This window comes from Microcaecilia unicolor, unplaced genomic scaffold, assembly GCF_901765095.1.
Source record: "Microcaecilia unicolor unplaced genomic scaffold, aMicUni1.1, whole genome shotgun sequence".
Classification (NCBI taxonomy): Eukaryota; Metazoa; Chordata; class Amphibia; order Gymnophiona; family Siphonopidae; genus Microcaecilia; species Microcaecilia unicolor.
This window is the reverse complement of record NW_021963041.1, coordinates 98,060-110,628: the sequence shown is the minus strand read 5'-3', so window position 1 is coordinate 110,628 and position 12,569 is coordinate 98,060.

Here is a 12,569-nt window from a genome sequence, read left to right as displayed (position 1 = left end):
TTGCTACTTTTGTCTTCCAGCTCAGTTAGAATCAAGGCTGAGATCTAGGCACCATAAGCCTTCACTTGCAAACACCTGGGGATTTTCCCCCTTATTATATATCCCCTCTCAATTCACTTGGTACAATCACTGCAATAAAAGTCCTCAGCCGGGGACCATGTACCAGGATACCTTCCGGAACCCTGCAATCAAGGGCACAGAATCTAACCACTAGGTGTCACTGTTAAACAGTGAGTGACTTCCTTCCCCTCCCCCATATCCTGTTTCCCCCAAGAGCTGAGAGTGCTGCCTCTCCTGCGTCCCAGACAACTGAATAGTTTCTCTTTTAAATCTACCTATAAAGAATATGCAACAAAAGTACCTATGTATTCTGCAGCTAAACAGGATCTTTGAAAACTGCCCCCAATATTCAACCTCACTGGATATTTATTTATTACATTTGTATCCCACATTTTCCCACCCATCTGCAGGCTCAATGTATAGAATACAAATCTTGCTTTGTTATTTCCTAGATGCTCTCGCACTGGCAGAAAAATCTTCTTTTTCCTGTGTAGTCTGTCTCTCTGCAATTACTTGACTACTTAGACAAAACCAATGGTATATACCCTAAGCAAGCTACATACAGTCCTGGACACAGTACAGAAACAGCGTCAGTCGGTATGGTCAATGAGATCTGCTTGCAAATGGATGGACATGATTGCCATCTTGTCCTTCTTGATTTGAGCTGTGCATTTGATCTGGTAGATCATTCTCTACTTCTTTTAAGATTTGAAGAGATTGATGTCATTGATATTCCATCAGCATGGTTTTACTCCTGTTTAGACCATTGTTGCTTCTGGGTTGCATGTGGCTTCAATTCGTCCACTTTGTATCATTTAACTTGTTGTGTCCCTCAGGGATCTATTCTCACCTCTATCCTCTTTAATATCTTTTTATGTCCATTAGACACCTTGGTTCAGAACTTTGAAATCAGCTCATATACATACACTGTTGATGTTCAATTTGTCTGCTCCTTTCCATCATTTACAACACCATCTCATAACCATATGAATGGCTCTCAATGACCTTTGGTGTGTCCCAGTATGGCAAGGCTTATGTTCTTAGGATGCTATTGTCAATTGGATTACTTATCGTAAACTGAGGCGTGAGCCACTACAATGTTTTTGAGGACCAAAGAGATCCCTACTTTATCACCCTATATTTGTGGCTTTCATATACTGTAGCAGGACATGTTTATCCAGAGGCGTAGCCAGGTTCTGATCTCAGGGGGAGCAGACTTTTATAAAATAGGCACCGGTTGGTGTCAGCTAGACAGCAGTGTCTGTCTTGTTGCTCAAGGGCTGTAGCGGGCAATGATTAATACAGGCTGTCTCTGTTGTGTCCTGCCTACAAGGAAACAGGAAGTTACATCAGGAGGCAGGACACACAAGAGGTCCCCAGACAGCCCAGAGCAGGCAACCTGTCTTAACTACAAGGAAAAATTTTCAAATTAGGACCAGCACACACACTCCTTCCACTGCTAGACACTTTGTTTAAATCAGATGGGCTTTTGTTTGTGTGGTGATGACTCTATAGGATGTGGAGACTAGTCCTAAGCATTTTTATTTTGGGTGACAAGGCCACCAAAGGCGGCCCACCCCAGAGCAACTGAGCCTACTTTCAAATAGGGCCAGACACCACGTGAAATAACACAAAACCCTGCAAAAAGACACCCAAAACCTATACTGAAAACTTAACACACCAACAGCCCTAAACCACCTATGAAAAGACGGTGCTACAAATATTACACCTAGCCCTAAAGTGTTTCCCTAGGTGGTCCTGGAGTACCCCCATATAACATAACTCCAATTAACAGCCAATTATTGGCTCTAATTTGTGCTAAATTGAACTAAGTAGAGGTTACATATCTTAGTCGCTATTCTATAGTTGTGTGTTCAAATTCCCAAAGTGTGCAACTTCAAGGAGGGCATGGACCTGGGAGGGGCATGAGCGGGTTGAGGTTTTGTCAGGCAGTTATGCGCATGAGTTATAGAATACAATCATTTACGAGTCTAACTGTCTACAGTTAGGTGCCAGCATTTATGCTAGCCATTGAGCTGGCGTAGGTGCTAATGCCTAAGGGGCCCTTTCACTAAGGTGCGCTTAAAAGTGGCCTACACTGGTGTAGGTGAGTGTTTTGGATCGGCGCAGGTCAATTTTTAAGCATGCCTAAAAAAAGGCATTTTTTGTGGCCAAAAATGGACGTGCGGCAAAATTAAAACCCGCTCGTGTCCATTTTCGACCTGAGAATGCCACCCATTGACTTAGCGGTAAGGTCTCACGCGTTAACCGGGCGGTAAGTGGCCAGCACATGTAAATTGCTGATTACCGCTGGGCAAGCATCAGGCGTGCTTTGGGTGCAAGTCAAAAATGGAATTACTGCCCGGGGCTCACAGTAGCCGGATGGTAGTTCCAATTCGGTGGCGCCTAAGTGCCTTACAAAGCGGCGGTAAGCCCAACGCGGGCTTACCACTCGCTAAAAGGAAAGTACCACAGGGCTACTGTAGCATGTGAAATTTCCGGTGCTGCAAAAATATTTCAATTTTTGTAGCACCGTTGTGTACCCAACATTAATCGGGCAGTGCCACACGCTGCCTGGTTACCACCGGGTTAAAGCTGGAGCCTTGCCGCCACCTCAATGGGTGGTAGTAAGTGCTCCCACCTGAAATGGCCACGCAGCAAGTGGTTCACTTGCCACATGGCCATTTCTTTAAGAAAAGGGAAACCTGCCTTTTACCATCCGCGGTAAAAGGGGGCCTTGGCACATATCAAAAACACGTGCTAATGCCAGCACAGGCCTCCTTTTACCGTAGCTTCATAAAAGAACTCCTTAGGCACATAAATGCAGACATCCTAGCATTTGATGCAGACATGCTAGTATTTGATTTAACGGCAGTTGCATGCACAATAGAATTCATGCTTAGCAAGCATCCTGGTGCCTACATTTTGGGGACCTTTAGAGAATTTACCCCTTTGAGGTAACAGAGTGCCTATAAATAGGCATCCAGAGGGCACCTAACTGGCTCATATTCTATAAAGGTGTCCATTTTCCTTTATAATATACTGGTTTAACAGGGTATTAATGTGTGTATGTGCTTATGCGCCATAGAGCTGATACAAATGCTCACACCTAAGTTCCAGTGCTGCGGTGTAACTTACATTATTCTGTAAATTACACGCACAAATGTGCTGACCAGCCACACTCTATCCACATGCCACCCATGTGTACACCCAGATGTAAACCATACGCTATCACAGATATGTATGTTGAGTTATACGCATGTGTATGTGTGTGTGTGTGTGTGTGTTTTTAAATATTTGAGTCCGGATGAAGACCTACATAGGAATGGAGAAGATAGACACTTAAGGTTACACAACCCTATAAACTTATTTTACTGTTCTATTTGGAAATTATAATTTTTATTTCTTTGTATTATATTATTATGTTTATATTTTTATGTAAATCACTCAGATATATTCTGAATTTTGATGAACAGTATATCAAGTATTTAATACACTTCAAACCTGAAACTTGCATATGCTAGTATTCAAAACATTTACACACGTAACTGGTATGTAAATGCAAGTGCCTACTTTCCAGAATTACCCTATGTGTTCTTTCATGACTGAACAGTAAGTCATGGTCCAATACAAAACTTTCCTTTTCTAAGAAAGATGATTGAGCAGCTGTGCTATCTTGCAGAAAAAGCATGTTTTTCATGCTTATTGATCGAGGTTTAGGAAAGGCCATGGAACAAAGATGGAATTGCTTATCCTGATGTGTACTATTTAGAAAAAAAAAAAAAAAAGAGAAGTGATTTGTTATTGGTGCTCCTGGACCCATCTGCTGTTTTCAATACTGTGGACCCCTGTTCTTCATTCCTGGTCCTTGAGAGTCACCAACAAGTTAGGTTTTAATTAATTCCTAATGAATATGCATGAGGGAGATCGCATACAATGGAGGTGGTACACATACACATCTCTCTCATGGATACTCATTAAAGTTATCCTGAGATCCTGAGAATCTAACCCTTGAAGACTGGAAATGAAGACCCATGCTCTGTAACATGGATTGTTCCTACAATAGTTAACAGAGGTGTGATTGGAAGGGGAAGTTTTGGCCCTTGTTTTCTTCCTTTCTGCAAAGGAGACCCTTTTTGTGTACGGTGGGGGCAACAACTGCTCAAAGTTTCAGCCACTGAACTGTGGGGTACTGCATGGTTCAGTGTTGTCCCTATTGCTTTTGGCTGAGACAGGAATTGCCCAAAAAGAAGGGAAGCCAATTTCACAAAATGACAAACCGTGGAGATGAAGCCAAGAAGCAGCAGACTTCAGATCAAAAATGGCAAAACCTTTATTGATAACCCAAGAAAAAAAGCCCAGCCAAGCTTCAGCACAAAAGCCCATATCAGGGGCTGATTCACATAAAATCTATATATATAAAAAAAAGAAACCATCAAAATTAGTATATAATGCAACATACAATATAGGCACACAAGATAAGCAAAGCACAGGCAGCTTAACAGTTTTAGAAGAACCATACCAAACTTAAAACATACAGCAGGCAATTCTCTAACAGGGCAGCATCATTTAAACACCATAATAACAGTAGTGACCTTATAGAATACTAGAGAAACCAGAATCTGCAAGCTAAAATGCAGCCACCACACACATTCATAGCCAATCTTCCTACGTGAAATTCTGCTTCAAATACACTCTTATCCATTCACATGGACTCGCCACACTTTCAGTCTTTTTCCTCCTCCTATGCGGTGAGTCCATGTGAATGGATAAGAGTGTATTTGAAGCAGAATTTCACAAAAAAAGATTGGATTTTAAGCACGGAGGTGAAATTCACAAGCCTTTTCCAGGTTGTGGGCACACCAACCAATATTGATCCCTTCTGATTTGATTATTTTATCATATTATCATTATTGAACATTACATTTTTCCTACTCTCACTTGTATGGTATGTATTATCATTTTATTTACCCTACCTACCTGTTATTCTTGTACATTAATTGTAACAATATGCTGAACCTCTTACTCTGTTAAAGGTGACGCCATTGCTATATAATGTAAGCCATATTGAGCCTGCAAATAGGTGGGAAAATGTGGGATACAAATGTAGCAAATAAATAAATAAATGATAGTTCTGTGGCCCACCTAAATGTTAGCACCTAAATGCAAACATTCATGAATGCAAATTTGTTTCACATTTTTTTCTCTTGGCTGAGGACTGTATAAATTTATAAGGGAAAAGCTGTGTAGTTCAAAAAATACTTATATTTCCAAGGTCGATAATCAACCTTCCTAATTCCAGCTACTAAAAACTTTTCTGTTGTTGGCTGAATTACCAAATGAATGGGCATTTTACTAGAAGAATGTAAGTTCTTGGTTATAAAATCAAACCATAGGTGATACTGTGTATGGGCACAAGTATTATGCGCCAGCAGGACAACGCCTGCAATATAGTTCCTTGTGAGGAGATAAAGACATGGTTCGTGGATGATAATACGGTGAGTCACAGTCCATAGGACAGATTCAGCTATAATACGTTTTCGATGTACAATAGTGTTTCTCTGAACCGCCTGCATATCACAGATGCACAATCTTAGATCAACTGCAGGATCTGCACAGATTCCATACATGCTGTATGATGTAAGTCTATCATATCCTAAAAAAATTAGCACCCCGATATCACCAACTATGCTAAACTGAACACTTACTGTAAATATTTCATCTTCATGACCCACTATTTCTGGAAGCCTAATATAGAGGTCAAGTTTCACAATAACTTCTGCAGGACTGATACTCATGCCACTGCTTTGAACACCTTCGAACCTAGTAGCAACCAACTTTAGACATGAACCATCACTGCCCTTCTGTTGCTCCAAAATTAAGGTGTTCAAAAAACCCAAAGCGAATTCAGCAAACAAAGCGTAATAGGAATTATTGCTCTGTGTTGTATAATATGCCTGACAAATGCACAGGTTGGGATGGAGTCTTGGAATGTCTCTACATGATCTATCCACAGAAACTGGGCTGAAAAGTCCATTAACATTGGCACTGTATTTTGTGCTTTCTTTTTTGGAGGACTTATCAGCAGAAAGGAGACTCTTCAGAGTGTAATGGACATCTATCAAGCTAATCAGTCTGTTCTGGTTCAAATGCAATGATTTCATCTTTTCCCTACCAAGCACATTGGAAGCATAGTCTGGAACAATAATAAAGAGCGAAGGGTGGAACATTTCTACCTGAGATTCTGCAGATGCTGCAAAGAAGCGCCCATACGTGTTGCCATGGTCTGAAAGAATAAAGGATACAGTGTTTTGCTGCTTGGCCAGAAATAAGACGTGGTTAGCTAAGTCTGTGTCTAGCTGTTTTACCCGCACACCTGTATTTTCGTGGCCTGTGTCCAATATGAGAAAAGAAAACGTTGGCTTTTTCAGCCTGGAGAAATGCGTCATAAAATACGTTATGTATTGGAGGAGGTAGCTATGCTGATGAATACCATTGAAGCATATGGCATTAGGCCCATGGAACATATCCTTGACATTGTTCTCTTGGAGAATACCACAACTACTGTAAGAAACATCAATTCTATCTATACCGGCTCTTAAAATGGCCTCTTTAAAGATCTTTGCTCTTGCAGAGAAAGGTGCAGATTGGTTCATGGCCACCAGTTCCTTCACAAGACCCCATTCCCCCAGCCAGCACATATCTTCTACATATAAAGTCTCATACCCATATGCCTTAAACCTTCCAAAGGTTTCATTCAGGTCTACTGGATTCAGAGGTGATCCATAAGTATCAAAAACAGGAAGGAAAGCCACTTTACCTCCCAAAAGGGCTTGAAGAGATTCCAAAGTTCTTCCCTTAATTCCTTGAACTAATTTAAAATCAAACACTTGCCCATTCATGAATTCATGTCTATTTAGGTGTCTAAATGCTTCAATAGTTTTGACCAATGTCCTATAAAAATGGTGCCTAGAAACAGAGTCAAGCAGTAAAATGTTGATGTTCAGCAAAGGAATTTTGCTTCTGGATGTAACGGGACCCTGATATGAGGTCTGTAGGTAAGGAGGAAGAATCAGCAACTGTGTAACTTTCCTTCCAGCTGGACTCCTACACCGAATGAAGCAGAAGCCATGATGAGGAACGTAGGAACTCGCTAACAGCTCGAGGTTAATAAAAGTTTCTAGTTGTTCAACTGATTTCAGGTTGTGCCACATATATCCTCCAGTTTCAGGCTGGTATAGTCCAACAGAAAACAAGGAAGATGTCATGCAGGCATTAGGATTACAGATAACTTGGAGCTTCTCTGGATTATAATCCTAAATAGAAAAGATAAAAGAAAAAATAATAGTCATAAAGACAATAATGACAAAATTAATGAGAGTGGCATCACTGGCCTGAGTGGGAGGGGAGGGGAGAATCATAGATTGAAGAAGAGAAGAAGCTTCTTGTTAAGATCAGGTGTTGGGTCTTAGGAGGATGAGTTTTGCTGGCTGAGGTGGTAGTCTGTTTTTCCAAAGAATCTATCTATCTGTCTCATTTATATAGTTAAGCGTGTAGATGCTCAAGTTTACAGTGGGGGAAATAAGTATTTGATCCCTTGCTGATTTTGTAAGTTTGCCCACTGACAAAGACATGAGCAGCCCATAATTGAAGGGTAGGTTATTGGTAACAGTGAGAGATAGCACATCACAAATTAAATCCGGAAAATCACATTGTGGAAAGTATATGAATTTATTTGCATTCTGCAGAGGGAAATAAGTATTTAATCCCTCTGGCAAACAAGACCTAATACTTGGTGGCAAAACCCTTGTTGGCAAGCACAGCGGTCAGACGTCTTCTGTAGTTGATGATGAGGTTTGCACACATGTCAGGAGGAATTTTGGTCCACTCCTCTTTGCAGATCATCTCTAAATCATTAAGAGTTCTGGGCTGTCGCTTGGCAACTCGCAGCTTCAGCTCCCTCCATAAGTTTTCAATGGGATTAAGGTCTGGTGACTGGCTAGGCCACTCCATGACCCTAATGTGCTTCTTCCTGAGCCACTCCTTTGTTGCCTTGGCTGTATGTTTTGGGTCATTGTCGTGCTGGAAGACCCAGCCACGACCCATTTTTAAGGCCCTGGCGGAGGGAAGGAGGTTGTCACTCAGAATTGTACGGTACATGGCCCCATCCATTCTCCCATTGATGCGGTGAAGTAGTCCTGTGCCCTTAGCAGAGAAACACCCCCAAAACATAACATTTCCACCTCCATGCTTGACAGTGGGGACGGTGTTCTTTGGGTCATAGGCAGCATTTCTCTTCCTCCAAACACGGCGAGTTGAGTTCATGCCAAAGAGCTCAATTTTTGTCTCATCTGACCACAGCACCTTCTCCCAATCACTCTCGGCATCATCCAGGTGTTCACTGGCAAACTTCAGACGGGCCGTCACATGTGCCTTCCGGAGCAGGGGGACCTTGCGGGCACTGCAGGATTGCAATCCGTTATGTCGTAATGTGTTACCAATGGTTTTCGTGGTGACAGTGGTCCCAGCTGCCTTGAGATCATTGACAAGTTCCCCCCTTGTAGTTGTAGGCTGATTTCTAACCTTCCTCATGATCAAGGATACCCCACGAGGTGAGATTTTGCGTGGAGCCCCAGATCTTTGTCGATTGACAGTCATTTTGTACTTCTTCCATTTTCTTACTATGGCACCAACAGTTGTCTCCTTCTCGCCCAGCGTCTTACTGATGGTTTTGTAGCCCATTCCAGCCTTGTGCAGGTGTATGATCTTGTCCCTGACATCCTTAGACAGCTCCTTGCTCTTGGCCATTTTGTAGAGGTTAGAGTCTGACTGATTCACTGAGTCTGTGGACAGGTGTCTTTCATACAGGTGACCATTGCCGACAGCTGTCTGTCATGCAGGTAACGAGTTGATTTGGAGCATCTACCTGGTCTGTAGGGGCCAGATCTCTTACTGGTTGGTGGGGGATCAAATACTTATTTCCCTCTGCAGAATGCAAATAAATTCATATACTTTCCACAATGTGATTTTCCGGATTTAATTTGTGATGTGCTATCTCTCACTGTTACCAATAACCTACCCTTCAATTATGGGCTGCTCATGTCTTTGTCAGTGGGCAAACTTACAAAATCAGCAAGGGATCAAATACTTATTTCCCCCACTGTATGTGGTAATTTTTCAGTAGGCTATTTGGGGGTCTTTCTACTAAGCTTCAGTAAAAAGTAGCCTTAACATGTGCTTATGCAGGTCTTTCCTGCACACTAAGGCCATTTTTACAACAGCTGTAAAAAAAAAATTTTTTTTTGTATTAATGATAGCATGTGGCCATTTTGAAAAATTACCACATGAGCACTTACCACCACCCATTTTGAAGGCGCTGATGCACTATCCATGCACTAACCGGTTAGCATGTGGTAACAGAGCTGTGCTAAATAATTAGAGCAAGAACACTCACACTCTGTCCCCCTGACACGTACCCTCAAAAAAAATTTTTTAACATGCAGTTATGGCACGTACTTGGCAGTTACTGTAGTTTGGCAGTTACTGCAGAACACCTGGGCATGTCTCACAGTATGCCATTTTAAGCTACGTTGGGTGCATATTAGCACCTAATGCAGCTTAGTAAAAGGGCCCCTTAATGAAATAGCTAGCTATATTATACCCAAGTGAACCTAGATGAATATTCGAGACAATCTAATTCAACTAAACTTAACCTGCTATCTTGTCTCTAAACAACTTGTTGAAAATGAGCCTCAGTTGTAAAGGATAACTTTTCCATACATTCCAAATCTAACAGCAGATTCTGGCAATACATGCAGGCAATGACTTTAGAATATTTGAGTTGCAACAATTCAAAGTTACCACATTTTTCAAATTGATGCACAATGTTCAACATCACATTTGTTTCAATTTTACAACATGGGAGCATGTCATGGCAGGTTTGTATCAGTGTACTGATGACTCACAAGTAGAGAACGATGCGGGGATGGGGACGGGGACAGAGCTCACGGAGACGGGGCGGGGACAGATTCCACAGGGACAGGTTGGGGAAGGGGACAAACTTTGTTCCCATGTCATTTTCTACTTTGAAGCCTGTTAATGAACTGGACTGTTATTTATGTTTAAGTGATGCCTACAAAGATATTTTGATTTTTTGGAAAAACAAACAAACATACTGGCCACAACTAGCAAAATTTGCATGGGAGATCCTGTACATCCTGCTACCAGCACATCTTCTAAGAAGACAACTTCTATTCCAGGAAGGACTGTGGAAGACAGGAGAGCTAGATTGAATCCTGAGATTGTTGATGATTTCTTATTTATCCACAGATTTCAAAAACATAACAGTGCTTTATAGGGCATATTTTTCCCCTCTAGGGCATATAGAATGGGTTGTATTTTATACCCATGGACATTTTAACAGTGTGAATTAGGATTCCTTGGTGTAGTAGAAATCACCTATTGTTGAGGTTGGAAGGGTAGAGGGTGGTGGTGGGAAGAAGGGTTATTATAGCTGCTCATTGTTATTATTGTTCTCTATTTGTAATTTATACACAACAGTTGCACAGCATATTGTTCCTTTTTATATTTTAATAAAAAGATTTAAATATAAAATCATAAGTGTTCAAGGCTTCTGCAGATGAGGACAGTGCCCATGGGGATGGGGCGGGGACGGGGACAGAACCTGCGGGAATAGGGTGGGGATGGAGACAGGGCCTGCGGGGACGGGGCGGGGATGGAGACAGGGCCTGCGGGGACGGGGCGGGGATGGAGACAGGACCTGCGGCGACGGGGCAGGGATGGAGACAAGGCCTGCAGGGACGGAGACAGAACCCACGGGGACGGGGTGGGGACGGAAACAAACTTTGTCCCCGTGCCATTCTCTACTCACAAGGCCTAAAGAAGTGATTGTCAGCAGGAACAATGCCAGAGACTAACTCCCTAGAATGTCATCAGTGGAGTGTTCTGTAGTCATGCCTTGACACTTTCCTTTTCAGTATATTATAAAAATAATATAGTAACAAAGTAGATGATGGCAGATAAAGACCTGTGTGGTCCATCCAATCTGCCCAACAAGATAAACTCATTACACATGGTACGTGATACTTCACAAGTATCAGGAACAGCAAACAGGAAAAACATCTACATCAAATAATCCAATCAAGCAAGAGTAGAGGCTGACCAAAAGATGAATCCAACGCTGGAGATAGTGCTTAAAAGATGCTTTACTTGTTGCTTGGACAAAAGGATCTGACACAGTCTGTGTTTCGGCATCACAAAACAGCGCACATCCATTTTGGGCCTGAGACCTTACCACACCGCCCATTGACTTAGCGGTAAGGTCTCATTCGTTAACCGGGCGATAATCGTCAGCCGCATACACTGCCGATTTCTGCCCGGTTAGTGCACACGTGGTAGAAAATAGAAATTATATTCTGCTGCGTGTTTTGGACGCGAATCAAAATTAAAATTACCACCCAGGGCATATGGTAGCCGGGCGGTAGTTCTAATTTGATGCACGCTGTACGCACATAGGCACCTACACGTCTTAGTAAAAGTGCCTCTTATCTCTTAACTCTGGAAATCAATCATTTCAAAGATTACCTTTATCTCACAGATAATAGAGGAGAATTGGTGAGAGCAGTTTCCAGGTTCATCTGCAAACAGATTCTTCATAACTCGACAGGAGCCAGGCACAAATTTTGTCCTCTTGCACATCACTTCCTCTGGTGCCTTTTCTTCAGGGTCCAGTTTGAATATTGGGCAAATATCGTCATCATCGTCATCACCACCACCACCACCACCATCATCTGGTAGAATATCTTCTCTGTGACTTAAACTTGTTTTCTTCCATCTTATGCTTTGCTGCATAAAACAGAAATGAATTTACAATTAGGAATTTGGCATCTCAAGAAGGATACTGTTTGATCTTAAAAGCTTCTGTAGCTTATCTGCATCAAGAAACAGAAACTTTTTCATCTTCAGGCTCCAGATCTTAAATTGAGAGAGACCAGAAAGAAACACTGTTCCCTTTTTTGTAAGGTTACATGATACATGTGCATCCTCAGAAGGAGGGTCACTTTTCATAAACTTATAAAGGTCACTCCATGAGTCACTGGGTAGAAGATATCATATGAAGGCGTAAAAGAGAAGCAGCAGATGGAGGAGAGGCAGCTTGCATTTCTTCTCCATTAAGGGAGTATGTTCTTTCTCAGTTGATGTTAGGAGGAACTAAGATATGGAAGAACATTTTGCACAAACAAGAAGAGAATAGAATGTCTGTAGAACTATTTTCACCAACCAGCTATTTCAATACTTTTCTATAAGTGCATGAAGAGGACCTCCTAGCTCCCAGGTAGGTATAAGGGAAGTTACCATTTTTTCTCCTCATCCCCTTCCTTCTGGTGTATTAGCTAATGTTTCTGTATGGTTGATGGTGGCCTGTGACTGTGAAGGGATAGGTGTGCCCGCAGCCCTCACAGAATCTGTAAGCTCGGAAGTATATTTTG